Source organism: Hippocampus guttulatus, chromosome 12 (assembly GCF_054856545.1).
Source record: "Hippocampus guttulatus isolate MCC_2025c chromosome 12, RoL_Hgut_1.0, whole genome shotgun sequence".
Taxonomy (NCBI): Eukaryota; Metazoa; Chordata; class Actinopteri; order Syngnathiformes; family Syngnathidae; genus Hippocampus; species Hippocampus guttulatus.
In genome coordinates, this window is record NC_141272.1 from 10,830,896 (window position 1) to 10,852,779 (window position 21,884).

Here is a 21,884-nt window from a genome sequence, read left to right on the forward strand (position 1 = left end):
AGGGAGACCGGAGCTGGAATCGAACCCGGTACCTCTGCACTGTGAAGTCGACGTGCTAACCACTGGACTACCGGGCCGGCGACAACATAACCCAAATAAGTCCCCAAGAGAAGTAGTCTTATTAACTTAAGCTCATACCAGAGTCACTTTAACAGTCATACATTTGTCGGAAAAGCACTTTTAGGTCAAAAATATGGAAAAAAAAAACTAAAAGTGAATAATAACGCGTATGGTGGACAATGTGTGCATTGCACATTTTAAGGCATATGAAAGGAAACTAGAACTCTGGTGTTGATGAGTCTCCATGAAGGTACATGGTTTCAGGAAGCAAAGTGTTTTAACATTTTTAACTGTCCAAAAAAGGTCAAAACAAGTTGGATTGTGGAGTTCCAACAACAGGTTTTTGGGCGTATTTCTTTCAAAGACAGGTGCCTTTTAATTGGTTTCCCCATTTCACAACCCGCTGTCCGATTTATTATTATTATTTTTTCCTGTCTCTCAGCATATTATAGAATTAACAACTGACATCACCGTTTAGTTTCTACCCTGAAATGTCTAAATAAAAACAATATATAATTATTGAGCATATCTTCACCTACACCGGTGGATTGATTTTAGTGGGTTTCCATCCTTCGATTTTTCTGGATGAAGCTCTTGCAAGAAATCTTCTAGCACCTCTGCATTAACCATTTGTTAATATCTGTTCCAATAGCAATACATATTTAATATCCAACACATTTACAGCTAAACATTTTTTGGAGTAGACCCCTAACAGGGGGGATTTGAGTGTCACGAAAATAGTCCGATTAATACATAATTCAGTGCGTGGGTTTTTCTACTACATTCTTCTTGTTAAACAACATCCATAAAAAAATAAGAATAATTAAAAAAAAAAAAAAAAAGCAGAGCTTGCAGCATTAAGGCAGCTGGACCTTACTGGTGACAACACTCCCATTCATCAGCATATCCCTGGAGAGTCCTCATCCCTGCACAGGGACAACGGTCTGCAGCGCACACACACACACACACACACACACACACACACACACACACTACTGTACAAGGGCCCATGTCAGGATAGTCAGCAATCGAAGAGTGTGACTCATGGGAGTGTGTCTGTGTGCGCACATATATTATTCATCAGCATGCAATCACATGAACAAAGTGTCTCTGGTAGGAGAGATAAGGCCTTCTTTATTTCTGCTCCCCGCTTTTGTGTGAATGGATGTGTAGACGTGTGTGTTCTCCCCGCTCGTCCGGCAAACAGAGCGTTTCTAAGGAAGAGCGAAACGACGGAGAGACGACGAGACGCAAAATACGAGAAGCGTCTGAGGGACGGGGGGAAAATAAGAGGAGACAGAAAGCGAATCGCTTTTTGGACGTCCGCAGAATGTACGAGGAAGGTTGACGGGGGGCTTATCAAGTCATATTTTCATGCAAAGTGCTCAACCTTGATGTTGTAGGACACGTTTGATGGTACAGTGCAAGGAAAACACATTCATCTCCCCTCACAAACACATGGCACTGTACCCCCTTTCAGCTATAACAAGACAACACTGTCAAGACTCACAGTGCGCTCTGTTCCATCTGCAGTCTGCTTCCACAAAACCAAACACATGCGCTGGCACAGCGTGAATTTCACACAATCTCGCAAGGCATGAAGAAACGCTTTAATAGCATCACACTTAGTGGGGGTTTTTTTTCATGCATAGATATGAAAATGTATGGCACATTTTCTGGGAGGCATACTGTGAAAACCACAGGGCCTCTGTTGAAATGAGACAGGCTAACAAACAACAACAATGGAGGGTCTCCTGCATTTACTTTGGCAGCACGAAGCCGTGAGACAAGAGAGACACCTTTTTATTCAAAAGACTGAGGCAGCAAGAAAATAGAGCGCTGCAGAAGAGTGGAGACTTGTGTCATTTTATACCTCAGACGGCAACAGGATATACTAACATGAGCATATGTTCATTTTCAAACGTTACAATGATGTGGCAATATCAAATCTGCTTATTTATTGAGCAACCGGTTCACGTCAGCCATATGCTATCAGCTTGGTACACTTGGAACCTCGGCCGATACAGTGGAGCCCTGCTATTCACAAGGGACACGGACACCGCCCGGATAAAAGCAGACATGAATGCCGTTATTACAATACAAACCGCAACTGTAACGCGATTACCGTTACATATGTGATTGGATGGGAGTGTGTGGGTGTGTGTGGGCGCAACTTCTAGTCTGATTTTTACTTTTTAGGCAAACATGACTTCTTCCTGCTTGATATGTAAAAATGAAATCACAATAATGTTACCATGCATCCATCCGTTCGTTTGTTCTCGTCAGGGTCGCGGGTGAGCTGGAGCCTATCCCACCTGACTTTGGGCGATTAGCAGGGTACACTGTGGACTGTTGGCCAACCAATCGGAGGGCATATATACTGTGGACAAAAAACAAAACAAAAACATTGCCAGTCTAAAATGAACCTAACGTGCATGTTTTTGGAATGCGGGATTAAGTCGGACGATCTGAGAACTGTACCGCATCCATGTGCTTTCTTTGTAACGCCAATATGCAACAGAAGTAGTGGGAAATAAAAAAAGCTAACGTCAACGCCCTCAAAAGAGAAGCCAATGCAGGCAGGCAGTTGAGCACTAGATGTTCGACTGGTGGAAGCTATGCCGTCCGTCCACCTCAGCATTTCCAAATAGTTATCTTCACCGTGCACAGGAAGAAAGGTCATTTATTTTTTTTCTTCCTCTCGCCTCTCGACATCTCCGTCCTCCCATCACCTCTCCTCCTCCTCCTCCTCTTCCTTCTCATTTATCTCCTCCCCACCTGCTCTCACGTCCTTCCCCCTTGGCTTTTATCTCCCCCATTCAGCATCCACCTCCTTCCTTCGCTGCAACACCCATGTCCTCTTGATCCTCATCCTTCCAACCATGCTCTCAGTGCAACAGCCCATTCCAGCGCTAAACAAAGCTGCCACATACAGCGTCATACGAGAGGTAATCAAGCACCACCGGAATGCGTATCCACTCAACGGGGGGAAATGAGTGCTGCGAGTAGCGAGTCTCCACAGAGCGACGGGAAAGTAAGGCGAGGTAGCGGAGAGGTGTGAAAGTTGGAATCTGATTGGGATAATACATACATGAAGACAAAGACACATTGCCTTAAAAAAATCCCAGCTGATAAAGTCAATTAAGGTAGGCCAATGTTTACCGTTGCTTGATCCCGATGAATCTTGGCGTTTACTCGCTCAAACGAAGAAGAAAAGTTCAAGTTAAGTTTAAAAGCCCAATATCTTACAATTGGTATTATTATCAATAACTTCCTTGTCTTTATCTTGTATTTTTTTTTTTAATTATCTAATTTTGGTGGAATATCTGCCTCCAAAGTCACACATAAAGAGTTCAAACCACCATTGCGTATGAAGTCCCACAAAAGTTCCTGGTAGCTCAGCTAGGTGAGCATCAAAAGCGCGCGTGTCCAACTCAAGATGCGGGAGCCAGATCCCGCCGGCCACGCCATTATAATTCGGATGTGCTCCACTAAAGCGATGGCTGTTTGAAAGTGCTCTATGAATACAGTTGCGTTGAGTAAAGCAAATTATGTTTCACAACTTTAGTGAATAATTTGAAAGATACGTTTAAAAAAAAAAAAAAATGGAAAGGACAGGCAATAAATACACTGTAGTGTCTGCTTAGAAGATGTCACATTCATAATGAACATTCAACGTCCCCACAAAAAAAAAAAAAACCTCCAAAAGCATTTCTTTCAACCGTAAGGCTTCATCCCATAACACTGACAATTCTCTCCCTCCTTCCACTCGTCCTGATTCACTCATCCAATCACAAATCAAAGACGCCTTCGTGGGCTTACGGACAGTGGGATCTTACAAAACTTTTGTAACAATCCAAGAACGCAATAAGACATTGAAGGTGCTCGAAGGCGAAAAGATGAGAGAAATCGGGAAGAGCGAGCGAGCTCAGCGCGTTGACAACTGCAAAAAAATGTCGATGACGTCATAAATTAACTGAAGTCGACTCGACCGCCATCACGTTAGTGTCAAATACAAAAAAAAAAAAATCGGAAGTCATTCAGCCCTGAAAACAACGTAATAGTATTGCGAAACGACTGTTTTTGCCATACTGGTAACAAATGCCGACATGCTATGCTATAATAAATAATAAGAGATAATGCCATCTCTGTAAAAGCAGGCATTTTATACAGCAGACATTTCAGAGATGTACCTTATGAAGTGTCTGGCGAGCGTGTATATCCCCATGGTGAGATTAAGGAAGGAAATTGGGTCACCAAACAACACACAATCCACTTTTGAATACAAGGGGAAGATGCAAGGAACTGAGAACAAGGACAGGGGGAGAGACTGTGGAAGCAGAAGTGCAGCAGAGAGCAAATTGTGCGAAAAGGCAGAAAACTCTTTAATGAACTTGTTGTGCTGCTCACCATTACCCAACATTCTGAGTCAGGAATTTGCATGGCTGCAGTAGTGATGAGGCGCCTTGGCCTGAGAGGCACCATTAGATAGCTGCTTGGTTGGTTTGTGGAGTGTGCATGTAAGACTTTCATCAAGTTCAGTGACATCTTCTGCTACATTTATTGTCTGTGTGATGATGATTTTTACAAAAGGTCACCGCGTGAGTGGCAAATGAGGAATGAATTTATCACAAGGGGGAGAAAATCCCATCAGTCATTGAAATCTACAAAGAAAAATTGGTTGACTTTTGCTACCACACGGAATGGTATCAAATGGTCTGAAAAACAACAAATAGGGTTCTTATTCCGATGATCATGACGATGTGGCGGACAACATCGGGCGTTAAAAAGAAAAGAAGGAAGAGAGTGGATTGAGGTAGCGGATCGGAAAGGCTTGCCATGATTTGGATGGTAGCGGGTAGAGAAGAGTGTGATGGCGGGATTTGGGATTTGAGTCTTTTAACTTCATTAGTTCCGCCTCAGTCTGGGGCCTGTAGATTATGTCTAATTAAGCAGCTTAACACGGTTTAAAAAGCACCGCACAGAAAGCACAAGAGCCTTATCTGTCAACCTCCTCAAACGGTTCTTCACTTCCCCTTTTCTTCCTGTGACGGGCCAGCATAAATTCTTTGCATGGCCTTTAACGCGTGGAGAGATTAGCGGCTGCGACATCGGTGTGAGCGGGATAGCGAACAGCCACGCTGATAGCAGGCTTGGTTGCCGGGGCATCAAGAGAAGAGACTTGATGGGGGAGGGTTGGGGTCGCCAAACATAAGAGCCCCCTCCCCGCCATCTCCACCCACCCACCGTGGTACACCACCGCTGGATTAGGCTGCACATTAACAGATCCTGCATGTTAGCATGCACATAAACAACCAGCTCAGCTTTCTTTAATGAGCAGACATCTTAATGTCCGGTAAATGAGACAGCTGGGTTCCATAATGCGGGGAAGGGATTTGCAGCTCCACTGGAATGCGTATGTCTAGCGTAGCATACGTGTAATGTAGCATTCCAACAACCAGCAGGGAAAGTGATGTTGTTCAAGGTTGGGGTGGTCCTCTAAAATGACGCAAAACTTCAGGGTTGAAATCCATTTGTGATGTGACACATACATTTGAAATGTGCTTTTTCGTTTACTTTTTCCACCACTTATCAAACAAGAGACCGCAGTCATTCGTCCCGTTACGCGAGAAGACCGCATAGAGCACGGAAGTCAGCTCAGCAATCATCAAAGGATTAACTCGTGAATGACTGTAGGTCATATTATTTGATGTTTTATGTTTCTTTTGTAATGCTTGTTTTCTTTAATATTTTAGTCTCGTGTTCTTGAGTGCCCAGAAAGTTGCCTAAAAAAAACCCCCAATTATTTACCACCTTCATTGCCACTGCATCAATTGTATTTTTGGAAAACAGTAGGCACGGAAAAGGGTCTTATCCATCTTGACATGTTTCTATTCACAAAAACCTTCTTTCCTCCATTTTTTGAGCCAGAAAGCAGTCTTTTTGTGAAACTACTACTGATTCTTCTGTTGATTCCTACAGATCAGAACGGGGTAGAAACAAAAACTTTTTTTCCCCTGGTGGAAGAAGAGTCGACTCTTTCTTTGGGTAGATTCAGTGCTCAAGTTATAATATTGTGCGGGTCTTGAAAAAGAAGTCAGAAATCCTCTAAAACAGCTGTCAATATGGGAAACTGTTCTGACATGGCCTGGCAGTGAATGAGGGGAATGTTAAGACTTATTGTTTTATGTTAAGACTAACTGTGGGCGGTTAACTTCTTTTTGCCTTAAAACTTGCCTGTAGAATTAATGAAGGTTTCCCAACAGTGACAGTTTAACCCTGAAATTGATTTGTATTTGCATTATTTCTGATGGGAAAATACGTTTCCAGAAGACCTTACAATTTGCTTTACTTGAAACACCGTCTGTGGAAATGTCAAGAAGAAAGAATTTCATGGAATCAAAAACAAACAAACAAAAAAAAAATCAAGTAAAACTGACAAACGGTGGTGAAATATTGAGGTGTTGTTCCTGCAGCTCGTCACCTCTTTGTTTTAGCTGCATTTTCTTCCACATCCCTCCAGCCGCTAAAACTGGACAACAACCTCACAAACATGTTCGAACATCTGGTTGTTGCCTTCAGGGGGAAGGGACTCGGCGGGAATCACTAACTGGAATTTATCTGACAAAAGGTGTATCTGCTAACTGTTTCTTCAAGAGTGTTTTGTTGGATTGAAACAACCTATTTATCCCAAATAACACTTTAAAATGGGATTGAATGGTGTTGGAGACTCGGTGAGAATGTACGTGTATAGTAAATTGCACCTTTAATAGGTTTTCGGGAAATACCACCCTACCACCACATCAGCTTTCAGCACATTAAATGTTGGGCACCGATGTGTGCGTGTGTGGTCCCCACATGCCTCATCTAAACATGTTAAATGATCGCACAGTTGGTGGATTGGCGTGCCGTGTTTCATGGCTAATGTGGAAGCAGTGTTGGTGTGACATCGCTAGGTGTCGTATGTCAGCAAAGAGTCACAATGTTGCCGGGTTTGTGTATGAGGTCACGGTGACTTTGGCTGCACTGGGCTTTCCATGCCAGGCAACAACCCCCATCTGGGGCAAGATATGGTTGCGGGTAGACAAAAGCGTTTTTCTAAGCGAATGTTTTTTCTTCTCACCTTGGTAAAGCTAGAATTGTAATTCATGTAGAAATATGTCTAGCCATTGTATTTTATAGTTAGGATGAGGGTGGGGCAATCGATGGAAATTTAATGGTGATTTTGAATTCTGAAGATCATGAAAACAATTCAAAAAAATCATGAAAAAAAAACTGATTGTGTCGAATGTGAACACACAGCGAGTGTGCGTTGTAAATTCTTACGATGTGACAGCACCCTGAATGCACCGTGTTGCTCGTGCAGCATGCATGTGTCGATTGATACAGTATTTGTTTTATTTACTGTTATTATTGCTTTTAATTGTAGTACAATTTTCACTTTGGTACTCATTTATTTTCTGGTTGTTCTCTCAAGGTCTACCATGTATTTCGGGTAGTTGAATAGATACAACGTTTTGAACTCAATCAATAATTGTTTCGTAATCATGATTTCAATATTCATTAAAATAATCATAACGCCCTCCCCACCCGTAAGGTCGCAGCTCCAGTTATGATGACACTTTTCTTTACCATTAGTGTTGCCCTTCTGTGATGATATCACAAAAAACACACACCACCCGTGCATTATCAGCTGTAGTCTCGAGAAATTTCCAAATTTCCCGCATGATGCCACATGCTGATGGTTTAGCGGCATATTTTTCTCTAAAACTTTCTGAGCATGCCTTCGACTTTGGAGTTCCCAAAGCATCGCCAACATGTGTAGCTACAGATTGGGAAAGATGGTCGCACTCGGGATGGGTCCATCATGTTAACACGCGCCAATGCACCAGGGCGTCTGAGAAACTGGTCACACATGGTCTGTTAGGCGGCAAACAGCCTCTGATCCAAATCCGCCGAATGTTCCGTTTGCTGACAACTCCTCCTCCACTCAACCGGCCCGTCAATGGGAGCACAAGTGGAGGTGTTGACTAAATGATGAAAGCTCGCAAACACCAAAAAGTGCAAAGCGGCTACAGAGAAGTAGAGAACGGCCATGCGAGGTAGCAACGGAGAGATAAAATCAAAGCTTGATGGACGCGGCCAAGAGAAAGACTTGGAAAAGGAGGCTGTAGTGAAGAGGGAGCCGCTATCTGATAGAAGGGATTTGCTCTACCCTGGAACAGTAATTTACTAAAGCCATTCTGCACAGGCCCATCAGTGGCGATCTGCTGGCAGATTAGACAACAAAACCTCATCCCTCATTTTCTGTCCAGCCAATAAGCATCTGGGAGTGGGAGAGGATGAAAGGATGACAGAGAAGAGAAAAGGCGGGTGGCATCTGTTGAATGGAGGAAGCAACATACGTAAAATCCATACGCAAAATACATATGGAGGGTGGATTACATATGTTCAGTTATGCTCTCCTGACACTTCACGGACAATCTAATGGGATGTGATGACAACATCCAGCGTTTATGATACTCCACTTTGAATGACAACATTTCATGGAGGAAAAGAAGTTACAGTCTCAAACAGACTTTTCAGTATAATGCAGTGTAGTTCTTCATCGCAAATAAATTACAAACAGAATTTAAAAAATGATGGATAGCTCTCTTACAGTCAATTGAAATAAAAGCACGGTTTTAGATTTTCCGTACAAGCTGTTTACGCATCACTATAGCAGTATGATGCCGGACCTGAGAAAAACGTGCTCGAGGTCAAGCACTGATTTTGATTGATATGAAGTTGAGTTTATGGCTCCTTCACCCTTTCACTACGCCTCCCAAAATGCTTTGCGAATATCTGCGACGCTCACTTTTATGCAATTCTGCTCATAATAAATACACTGAGAAGCACAGCCTCCTTGGCAGCGGCAACAAAGAAACACCAGAGAGATGTTTTTAAAAACCCAACGCTGTGTTGTGCTCAAGCACGCCGCATACACACAAGCCATGAAGTGTTCTTGAGTATCCACATCCTGTGTCTCTGGCTTGAGCAATGACATTAAAAATAAATAAATAATAACATAAGCAAGCCCTTCCCCCACAGACTCTGCCATTGCCGCTTCCCGTGCTCACTTTGGAGCTGATGGCCAACCTCAAAGTACCCTTGGGGTTGGGGGAGGGGGCACTCGTGATCCCATGAGGAAAGGACTGACATCTTCCATCCATGTCTCCTGTCAACTCTGAACCCTGGAGAAACAGGCGGGGGCGGGAAATTGCACGTGAATGCTCCCAGTGTTGCACAATTTCCCAGAATCGGATCTTTTCGGGCCAAACACTGAGTGGGGACAACCAGAGGATGTATTTACATAGTTAAGAAGAAAAAAAAATAAGGATGGAGTCGCCATAGTACCAGGGAGCGTTCGCATTGAGTCCGACGGTAAATGCGGTGGTAAGATGTAGCTGCGGTTCAAGGGCAGGTCAAACTAGTCAGAGCCAACTTTTGCAGTTCACTCAACCAAACAGTACACAAACAAGAAATTCTTTGCAAATCACAGCAGGGTGACACAATCCACGTGGCCTGTTTATGTTACACCTCATCTAAAAAGACTATCGTGTCATTGTAAGGATTCTCAGTACTAGTTCCAAGTGCTTATTTTTTTAAGTGAAACATCAACAGACTTATAATGAGAGTTCTTTGTGTCATTCTGGTACACACTTCACTGAACCTAAAGTGCCAATTGCTACAATTACAGGAATCCTGGAAGACTCATTTTTAGGTTAGCAAGACCTAACACAGAGGAGGATAGATGTACTGACTGCAATTGTGACTTTAATCAAATATTTTCAAAAACACAAAAACATCTGTTAAACATGGCACCAGTTTTCAGGGAAACACTTTTTAATCCAACAACTTCTCATTACCAACGTTTTAACATCCAACTGCATGTTTCTCTAACAATCATGACCAGACATGGGCATTCTGGACGGACACCCATTTTGGGAACAAGGGACAAGAGGTTTTATTAAAACGGACGGACCAAGCATGGACTGAAGTGGGTTTTTGTCCGTCCCTTTAATCATTCCTAACCGGGTTAAGTATGTGGTGTCGGGAGGCAAAATAACAATACCAGAGTGTCGCCAAACACTGCCATTAACAGTACAACACTAACTTGTACGACTTAGTCACCATTACAGAATTCCTTGTTCATCTGAACAGTATTTTTATGGCAACACTGCCACCGCGTGTAGTCAGAGAACATAAAGTACCTACAGACACCCATTTCACGACTGACAGAAACATGCCTAACCCGTCTTACACCTGTAACCCGCTGATACACGACATTTCACATCGAATCTGAAGCGCCACTTGATCAGTTGCACAAATAAAATGAGCATTTTGCCGACTGAATTGTACGACAGGTGACGTTTACCATAAGACCCCCCCTACACACACACACACACACACACACACACACACACACACACACACACACACACAGCAGTCACATGAATTTAAGCAACAACAGGCCCAACTTGTCCTGACAAACTGCATTGTCAATGACCTTTTCCCTCATTGGGTAAAAAAAAAAAAAAAAAAAGTCCGCATTCTCCCTTCTTCGACAACAATGACTAATACGAGCTGTGGTGTGGCGAGGCCATCAAAAACATCTCTGTTTACATTCTTCACCCGTGTTACTTTTATTTCCACAGCATATGACATGCATTCAAGTCAGCACAGAAATGAAAGACGGAAGACAGCAGAAGTAGGGAGTGAATCTGGGAACAGTACGCAGGTGACAGTAGTTTTAATAATTAAAAAAAAAAGAACCAACGTTGAATAATATGGCCAACTTTTGTGGCTAATGTTTTACTTGATTCATTAGTAACACTGATCCATGCTCCGTTTATTCACTGATATGGCTTCAAACATTCAGCGCCTTGAAGACAGGGTCATACACACTTTCTGAGCAACTGGAATGTAGCAAAATGGTGGTAGCCCCGCAGCAGGAAATGAACTCTGACATAAGGACGATGGACTTTGGGGCCCCTGGTGCATTCTGGCATTGAGAGTTCTTCAATGTGTCACCAAATTTAGAGCTAAGGGATTGTGGAGGGGGGGAGAAGGAGAGAGAGAGAGAGAGACTTCTGTTAATTATGATTTTTGTTCTTTACTTTATTCTTTGTTTCTTACATTATGCACAGCTCTCATTTATTGTGCAATAATCTAATTTGTAACATGTATTTGTTACATATTTTAATGCATTTTTATGCTTTAGAAAACATTTATGTCTGAATATTGGGGGGCTTGGAACGGATAATGGCATTTACATGGAAAATGCGTCTCTACTTACAACATTTTCTAGTTAAGAAATTTCTTCCGGAAACAATTAATTTAATTTCGTAAGTAGAGGTCCCACTGTAGTAACAGTGAACATACATATACATTTATGTACGGTATATCCATGTCTGTGTGTACATTTCTATAGCAATTTGAAGCAATATGTATGCTGGCTCTTTTCCCCCCCGTTTTTAATGTATTGCCGAGGTATAGGATTGGGACTCTGTAGCGACACATCCTTAAAGCCAAAGACTTTGACTCGGACCAGAGTGCCAAAAAAGTGTGATCGGGACATCCCTATTTGATAGCATACACCATAAAGTCCCTTGATACAATACTAAAAGGATACCAGGGCAAAAAGTTAAAAAAACAGTCCAGTAAAAGCAGTGTTATCGGTATACCGTACAAGCCTAACTCGGAGGCCTGTTTACAATCCTCTAAAATGAAATAAAATGTTGACTGTGACCATAACACAACAGCCTTTATCTCATTTCTTCTAATTTCAAGCAGGTGATTCATCACCGGGAGGATTCATGCGCCGTTTGTCCAACAACAGAAAGACTCAGAGAAACAAGGTCATAGCCCGGCCAACTTGGAGACTGGCAGCCTGTCGGAAACTGTGGTCAGTCTCTTTCATGCAGATGGACCCGCCAGCACCACAAACACTGCTGCCAACATACGGAATGGGCCGGAGACAGGGAGGGTGCAGGAAGTAAATGGAGTACTACCATTCAAATGTAAAAAAAAAACTGCTTGGGTCGAAGCTTTTTGGGTGAATTCCTCCATCTTTATGTTCGTGTTTTATGGTCGTTCTTCTCCCCCCGACCCCCCAACCATGAGACAATAGTATGGACATCATTAGCTAAGTGGTGGCTGGGTGACAGGCAGTGGCGTTGCAATCGATAAAGGCCGGCTCAACCATCCGCAGCCTGAGAGGTGCTTACTCATCAGCCCAGGGCTTGCATAAGCCTTTGCTGGGCCCACAGATTTGGACCAGTTCAGATAAGCCATGAAGAGGTGTCGAGGCATTGCCGTCCGTGATATTAAACAGCTATGTGTAGCCACCTTATCTTCACACCTTAAAAAGGATATGATGTCCACAATCACACCACCACTCGGAGGCCAGAAACAATCAAGTTCCAAAGCCAGTTTTGCCGTGCTTTTGGTCTTAAGGCTTCAATTTGTTGATACTGAATCAATCCACTGGTAGCAGTCTTGAGATGCTTCACATTACAAAAGGGAGAGAATATGCCATGGAGCTGTGCCATACGAGAAGAAAAAAAAACTACTGATACAGGTCATTTTCTTTCACAATAATGACAGTAGAAGTGCAAAAATGAATCAATTTACCACTCAACGGTAAATATATTTCTTCAATGTTCATTGAAAGCAGACTGATTATTGTTGTGCTAAGTAAAAATAGACACTTGTAAAAATCTGCTTTTACTCTGAAAAACATTGATCAACATGTTATGGGGCAAAAAAGTAACTGAATCATAATCGGTTTATGATTGTGCATTTCAGCACAGTCAAATTGAGACAATGTCCTCTTTTGTAATGAAGGTATAGAAATTTTAAATGTTTTTGTCTGATCCACTTCATCAAAAAAATTAAATCAAAAGATTAATGGATGACTCAATTAATCTTTAATTGCAGGCCTACATAATAAAGGTGCCAATATATTTTCCCTGAAAATGACTTGCAATTAATGGCAATTGTCTCTGAGCTTCACTACATTTATTTCTAATACAGAATCAAAGGCATAAAAGACAAAAACAAATATAATAAAACACAAATAGCTAGTGGATATTGGGAAAATACCATTCAAACTGTCTGGTAGTACAACCAGTTCTCAAGCAATGGACGCTATGTTTGTGTACATTGCACTGTAGTGGCAAGTGCTTCAGCACAGTTTCTGCAGTTCAGGTAACCTTCAGTCATTGGTCGGACAATGTTAGGGTAGCGCCTGAGGTGTAAGGTGTCATAAATCACCCGGCATCCATAAACTCACAAACTCATCCTCTGTCCGAGAGCGTGTACACTGCAGACTCCCTCCGTTGAACTCAGCTCACACTTGAACATTGTAATCGAACGTAACGGAACAGTCTCCTCTTGAGCAAGTCATCCCCAAGCAAGAGCCCCACTCTCCAGGAATGACCAATCCAACCCTGCTTCATCCAACGGTTAAATTAGTGCAATAGATGGATTAACGACCACTTGATTCATCATCGCTGGAGAGTGACGCATAATAGAAAGGCGACGCTAGATTGGTGTAGCACCAGAGCTAACGCCACACATCTGTAATGATATGAGCAAATCGTATTTGCTTGTTCGACTAGCGATGCCTGTCCACAGCGCAGAGTACACACAGAGCATGCGCAGCCGTTAGGCAGTCGTATGAGAGTCTACGAGTTGTACACATGGTGATTGCTTTCTCCCTCCGACCAAGACGGCAGTCCAAATAAAGAACGTCTAATCTTTCCGAGAGTTGTATTATTAAACGAACCCCATCGCACAAAGCGACACGTCATGTAAATGATTCATGATTTTCTCATCCGGTGATGTTTCAGAAAATAAGACCAAAAAGAGTCAACAGCCATTTTGCATTAATTAGTGGAAAAAGGTCCGTTGTTCTCGGGGTCATCAACCTCAAGTTCAACCACAACTAGTAAAAAACGAATAATTGTTAGAATGCACCAAACTGAGCTGTACCGTTGATGGCAACCTGGCTGTTGTGTCTATGGAGTCACCAACCCTTAAATTACTTGGATCGACCGTAAATACCACAAAAACAAAGGTTATGAATCAAATTTAAAAAATGTCTGTATCAAACCAAAGTTCAGAAAAGCCAATGACAGCAAACAAAAAAAAAGGGGGGGGGGGGTGTTTGTGTGCAAGACAGTGGCAGCACGTGTTTGCATGGGACACGCCAAAGGCCATTGCTGTGGTCAGAACCCCCTGAAGTGGCATCTGAGACAAACATTGGGTGACAAGGCAGTTGTGTCCTTAACCGCAGCTGACAATTCCACTGCATCGTACCCTCACAAAGGCAAAAAATAAAACAGCTGATGACGATGTGAGAAACAAAAGAGAAGTGAAAACATGGGGTCGGCTGAGGTATTTTCAGGCCTGCGGGAGCTGGTAACCGCAGCTCATTTTCTCGTTTCTTGTAAGCTGTTTGCCAGTCTATGATTAAAGCGGCCAGCTTTAATTACCTTGAGGTAGTTCAAGTGACACATCCGATGACCAAAGAAGCAAGAACTTGGGTTAAATTTGAACTGAATTTGTCGAGATTGTTGTCGTGGACACACGATCTCGATCAGGATTTTTAAGCTAGTTTGGCTGACTGACATTGTGAAAGCATCATTGAGCCTGTGCATAATGCCTGACGACGACAAGATGTGATAAGGGAAATGGAAAAATGGACAAAACAGTATTTCAGTATTTTCTCCCCAAAACAGATGGCCAAGAAGTGATTCAATTGTTTTTTTTTTGAATGCATATTTACTGTGAGTCATCACAACAGAGGATATGGCTTGGGACTTTTGCAGGCAGCATGGATAAAGTGGTAGACTAACAAAATTTAGCGTCAGTAATGCAGTATAATAATGAATCTATGTATGAACACAGATGGTGATGTAACATATAAAGAAAGTTAATATAAAAATACATACCTGTAGATTTTATTTTTTAAACCCTGCGGGGAAAAAAAGAAAACCAAAACTAATAATGCTGCTTAGCCGCAACAGTCTTCCTGGATTTCGTTTGGGAAAAAACTATTACATACAGCGACATGAGTGCAAATGTTAAATTTGAGTGAAATTTAAAAATGGTGGTTTTAAACAATATTTGATTCAATGAAATAATTGTTCGCAACTCCGACAGCCTGTAAAATTTCTTAGATGGCATCAGTCCAGGTTAATGACAAAGATCCTGCCAAGAAAGTAAAGCACTCCAGCACTGAATAAATGACATAGACCTAAAATATACAGAGGAACTCGTTAAAAACAACATGTGATGGGAACCTGCATTTAACAGAAACATTTTTTTTTAAAGTGTCTCCAATACCAAAAATATCTTTGAATATAAGTGTACAGCATCTCAGGGTTTCAGGTCTGCCTCTTGAGTATACTCTGCTTAAACAATAACTCACTCCCTCAAAAAAACAATCTGAGACAATAATACCCATAATGTCCAATGTCAAAAAAACACACACGACAAATCCTAAGGGGGGTCTCCGTGACCTATTAAAGCAGCCAAAGTCCAACCGAGTGAACTCCAGTCAGTGGCCGCATTTCACTGGCAGCGGCTCAATCATAACATCTTATCTCAGGACACGCTGAGTCATGGAATTCAGCTGTGGCCAATAGCCAAGCAGCAGAGTCACTTCTGGCCGTCATCAATTGGTTGATCCCGGAGTGCAAAGCTGAAAGGGCACATACCAGGAGCAGAGCCCTGAAGCAGAAAACCGTTTGCTCACGCTCACCCTTTTTCCTACGAATGACGAGCCTACTGGGGTATAGTTTGAGTCCACGTCTTATCCTTAAGGTTTGTGCAATTTACACAAACCTTTCAGAGCCAAGAACTGAACTCCAAGGAACCATTTGTACTTTGCCACGCCCACCCCCTCCCTCCCCAAAAGATTATCAAGGGTACAAAAGCAATCAAAACCACCCAAGTACAAGTCCTCCTTAAATGTAAAGTGACTCAACATGTCCCCTATTTACAATTACTGGTACAGCACTCAATCATTTTCCACTCACAGTTCAGTGTGGCATGGATCAGGTACACCCTCGCTGGATTTGCATTGGTGGCGCAGCATTAAACTGTGTGGCAATTCACAATGCAAGAAAGAAGAAAGTAAAGAAATTGCAAAATAACGACCCATAATTTTTTTTTAAATACAAATAAAATCTAAAATCTCATCTAGGGCACCACAATGGCTAGGGGGCCAGCCCTGAAAATGCACAATGAAACACACAGCTTGGTAAGAATGAGGCTGAATTCTTCCAGGGCTTCTGACATCAGGGAATCACTACTGAACTCTGGATCTTCCATCCTGGCGCAATATCTCCGAGGCCACGACGAAAACGGTGTCACCGTGGGGGTCATCTTTAAAAGACCACTTTAATCGCGTTCGCTTCGTTTGAGCCGCCATTAATCATATCTAAAAGCCGTACTGACTACAAGCAACCGTGCTTAATATGACATAAGAATTGGAAAACAAGACCTTTATAAGGTGGGCTCGCTGTAGGGCAAATGCAATTTTTGTTAACAGTCCATTCAAAGTTCCTCCATGAACAATTTATGATAAAACCAGAGTGTCGACAATATTTCACAGGGTTTTTTTTTGTTCTTCGGAGAATAAGCAAAGCACAAGTGGAACTGCTGACTCGAGGTCAGTCCGCGGCACATATTTCAGCTCTCCTGTTTAAGTACCTTAAAAGCGGAATAGGGGGCTAAACTAGAGAGGTCTTGATCTCAAAATTGAAATCTGCAAAGAGCCTGAGACACTGATGAGCTCCAAGATCCTCATTTCAACCTCGGCAGGCACACTTTCTAATGGAAATGCAGATGTAATCCTCCCAGAATGCACCTCTTTCGGCCTAATAATCGGTCACCAGAACAAAGCCACCATTGAGTGACGAGTGACTGTAATCTGGACCACCAAATTCTGCAAAGCTGCCTGCTATAATTAGCTCTTTTCTGCATCAAAAGTAGGCTTTCGCTGACTTACAAGCAAGCTTCTGCTGTGAAACAAGGGCGAGCGGGAGAGAGATTTGGGGAAAAGACATTTTTGATGAGCGGAGATGCGATCCGTCACTGACAGGTATGAAGTTCCATGGCATTGACAGGTAGGCTCATGGGGAAAACATGCAAATGAGCAGGTGACAGCCCATGAAGAAAATCATGGGTTGACACGGTAATATGTTATAGGGTAGTAAGTAAATATCCGGCTCTCAAGAGCGCTCAGTGATTTTAAAGGGGCTCCATGGGACCATTTCTCATCCTGTAGGAAAAAAATAAAAATAAAATCGAGGAGAGCACACCCCTCCGCTTTTCCAGCTTGCCAAACTCTGACCTGTCCAGATAAACGACGGACTTAATCGTACATCCGGTGTCCGAAGAATATGCATCCACACATCCGGCCCGGAGCCTGACAAGCAGAGCAAGCCTCCCTCTGATCCCAGGACTGGATCGACACGACCCGATGGCAGACAGGACAAGGTTGAAGGGGTGCGCTGGTAGCGAGCCCGTCATTTGGAGGTGTGACCGCCATGCTGCAATGAGCTCAATCAGGCGAGCAGCAGAAGTGCTGACAATGAATTTTACCTGGGAGCAAAGAGAAATCTTGGGCGTGCTGCACTGGGCTTCCAAGGCAGTTGATTAAGCAAAGTGAAAAGGAGACTCATCAAAAAATGCTGCCAACATACCGTAGGCTAAATTGAGTCAAAGGACCTGCTTGAGACGGAAATTAAAAAAAAAAAAAAAAAAAAATCGGGATGGGCATTTCACTTCATCTCCTTGTTCAACCTCACGAGTGTCTGTAAAATGAAATCTAAATTTGTCGCGACGCAGAGAGCAGTGTTAACAGCCGCTCAAAGCCTCAAGTAGCTGGAATGTACAGTATCTCACCAGGTCAATGCAAAGCTTTTCCATGCGGCAACAACGAGGCACTCTAAAGTGGCCACGCCCTGTCTCTGTGACGTGCGCCGACAGCAAGATGCTCTAAAGCGGCCACACCTGCTCGAACCCTTAGTCCATTTGTTTTTAAGTATCCCCCCCACACCCAGCTCAGCCTTGTCCTCTTTCTCTAGTGACGTGCACACACTCACGGCCAACAACGAGGCGCTCCGAAGCGGCCAATTCAGAAGGGCAGATAAGCGCTAATATAAATAAAGATATGCAAGTTCTTGTATGTTGAGGGTGGACCGACTCGTGCCCGACTACAAAGTGCCTGCCTGACATGGCACAGTTTTAGCCATGCACTTTTTTTAAAATTTAAAAATCTGGAAAACTGAAATAACAATTTACCGCGATAGCTCCTTCACAGACAGCGAGATTTGCTTTCGTTTACCAGACATGTATTGAGACCATGTGCAGGACCGCACCTCCAGAAGTCCAACAATGTACTAGTCGATCAGTAGTGTTGCTAAGCAACGGAGGGGAATGCAGCGCTGTGCATTTTGTTTATAAGCAAGGTCGCGTCGGCAGTTAGCTTCCCACGGTTCATTGTAACGAAGGACCTTCCACAATTCTGTGGTAAAAATCTGGCCGTTATAATGAAATTTATAATAGGTGTTCGCTGGAAGCAAAATGAATCATGTGAAATTGGGACTTTGAAATGTGAACGTTGTAGTGGTACGTTGAAAAGATGCTCGACTGGAGTTGTATGTCATTGCACATGTTTTATTGCCTCAATTGACTCTGGGGAACACGAGCAATTGATTGTTTTTTGTAAAAGGATCTCTCACTAAAAGGTTGGTTGTGGCCGTCTTACGATGCTGTATTGGGATATACAGGTCTATTTTTTAAAATTATTTTTATTATCTGTCGTTTTTTGTGAATATTATGCATCAAAAGTACCAAGTATTAGTGGTATCAATACGATTGCTCAAGAGTTGAGTGCTCATACTGGTATCAGTGTGAAAAAGTGCTGCAGATTTTGTTCTTTTCCAGAAAGCAAACCAGTTGATCGAGTCCTCGACTGCTTCCAGACATGATCAATCGACAACCATTCCACAAGCAATAGAATCCTGAACAACAATATCTTCATTTTCTATTGCACTGGTCCTCATTAGGCTCACAGGCGAGCTTGAGCCGATCGCAACTAATTGATTATAACTGTTATCTAAGATGTGCTGAGCTGCTTTAATTCCACACGATCAACAGAATTCTGAATTCAACAATTAATCGAATGCAAGCCCTAACCTTGCAGTATACACCATCGAGATGACTCCCCTGTGAGTACTGTATTGCCTTTCTATTCTTCCAGAATGTGCAAAACGCCAAATTAAAGCCATCGTAAATGTCTGGGTATAGACTGGTGGCTTTTCCATTTGGGGTGTCGTGTTAATTTATTCAAGTGGCTAACTGCATCTGGCAATTCATCCCAGCATTGGAGGCCACGATGTGAGGAAACGTGGTTTGTAAAATATGCAGATGCTTTGGTGAATCCTCATTAAAATGGGAATGCACTTAATTTAAAATCATTGCAGCATTAAATTACATTTTCTACCACTTTATCTGAATTGTTATTGGGAAACGTGACACTAAACACAGAGAGTACACTCTTCAAATCCTCCACTGGTTATGATAACGATCTGGTTGATGACTGATTTAATAAAGGAAACAACACCAGCGTTGTCATCTGCCATTAAAGTTCCAGTTTCGTTCTTTGACTCAGCAATGACACAGCAGTGTATGCCCGCACCTGCCACCGGTCTCTCACTTGAAATCCTTCGGCATCATTCTTAAACCCGGAGTGGCACTAAGAGCGTCTCCTGGAATGAAGTGACCAGATGTCCAGTGGGGGATGCTGAAAGGGAGTGGCTGGCTGGGGCAACGACCATTTTGCAGTAAGCATGACACGAGTTGACTGGCGCTGGCACGGAAATAGATTAACGGCTATGTTAATTGTTAACATGAGGTCAGCCCCGTAAGTCTACTGCGACAACATCATAAAAACATGGGAGCCACATAGCTCCACATGTGATATGAAATGGACGCATGCAAGTTGGGGTTGGAAAAAATGGGAATATAGTAATAGGAATTTTCAGGTCCAGTTTCAGTTTTTGATGTTTTCTGGCCAAATTTTCAATTTGAAACCAAATAATACCTTACTTAAATTCACTTTGTGGTTAATTTTGGATATGAACCACAGGCATGAGTTAAATAAATGTTGTTCCCCGCTCTGATTGTTCCTTAATTAAACCCAACAGATTGGGCACTTTATTGACAGGCCTGACACAACCAATGCATTCCAGGTGTTGCGCTTCCAAACAATTATTTGATTGGATGGTGTCCATCCTCCCTCTGAAAACTTCCCATGAATCAGCTACAAATGAACACACAAGCATCAATCCATATACAATACATACATGCTGATTTATATAGCGCTTTCACAACAGCGGCAGCTGTAACAAAGCGCTTAACAAAACAGTTAACATAAAGTTAAATAATAAACACAACACATAACATAAAACACGGACAGTCGTGTACATAAGATGAATTATGATCTTTACGCCAAATAATTCTTTTGGGGGTGGTTTGGGTCTTGACTCCCAGTTACGTTCACAAAGTATTATGAAACAAGTGGCACAAACGCTCATAATCACACATTATTTGGCAGAGCACACTCCAGACTGGCAGAGATTTAAAAGGAAGTAGTCTACGTACCATAACATTCCTTCCTCTCCGGATTCCGTCCACTCCTTTCCCCCCTCGCACAGTGTTGAAAAAGAGACAAAAACACTCCCCGCCAACACTCTCATCGATTATTATCCGTTTCCAGGGGGCGAAAAGAGTCTAAGCGTCCATTCCTTGTCACTTTGTACGCTCTCGTCTGAAGTTTTCACATTAGCATTTCTACGCGTGTGCGTGTGTTCCGGAGGGCTAACCAACAACTGAATGCTAGTTAAGGGAGAAAAGCGACCCAAAAAATGCCGCACAAAGTCGTCTTCAACACGCCTTTGAACAAGGAAGAGGGGGGAAATGGAGGCTCTGCCGGTTTTAAAACGACCTTTGGGAAGTCTTGTCTTTCTTGCTTCGCCACCACGTTGTTTGGAGCAATTATTATTTCCTTTGTTATGTCCAAAATAAAAGATTCGTCAAAAGAGGGAAAAGGGGCGAGCTGTCTTCAATGATCTCAGCGGTGAAAGGAGAAAAAGAAAAGGTTGAATTCCCGTCTTCTTCGCTCGTGTTGTTAAGCTGCTGGCAGGCTAGAAAAAAATGTGTGACGGTGTGTGGTAAGTCTTATTTTTTTGTCAGATTCCCAATAATGGCGGCGGCCCCTCTTCTGACTCCAGGCAGCATCTCCCCTCCTCTTTCGCGGCCAACACAAAAAGACTGTCTCGCCCAGTGGTTCATGCACACCATTACAGCACGCGCACACGTACACGCGCGCGCGCACACACATACGCACACTCTCACGTGCACACGCTCTCTTCTTGTTCGCGAATCATAGTAATCATTGTCACCGTTCCATTTGACATAGCTTTAGAATTCAACAGTTTGGAAATCTATTTTGACATTTTTAAAAGTTAGAACGGTCCACTACAAAGGATTCTTCTTCGCGTAAATGTAGTCATAGTGAGACAACTGAAAGGAAATGCAACATGTACTTTAAAAACGGAGACTTTTTTAAATTATAAATAATATACTGTACACCGGTATCTCTCTCTCTCTCTCATACACACACACACACACATTTATTTATTTATTTATTTATTCATTCATTCATTCATTCAATTCCAGCTCCAGCCTCCCTGTGTGGAGTT

General features: G+C 42.7%; 1 protein-coding gene across 1 annotated transcript in view; it reads right to left on the reverse strand.

The window, feature by feature from the left end:
• The window catches only part of arhgap35a (Rho GTPase activating protein 35a), a 59,085-nt gene extending 37,568 nt beyond the window's left edge, over window positions 1-21,517 (reverse strand). Inside the window, exon 1 of the mRNA XM_086125624.1 lies at window positions 20,785-21,517. The gene's annotated coding sequence lies outside the window, so the exon portion shown is untranslated. The remainder of the gene's footprint in view (window positions 1-20,784) is intronic.
• Between the last annotated feature and the right edge of the window lie 367 nt (window positions 21,518-21,884).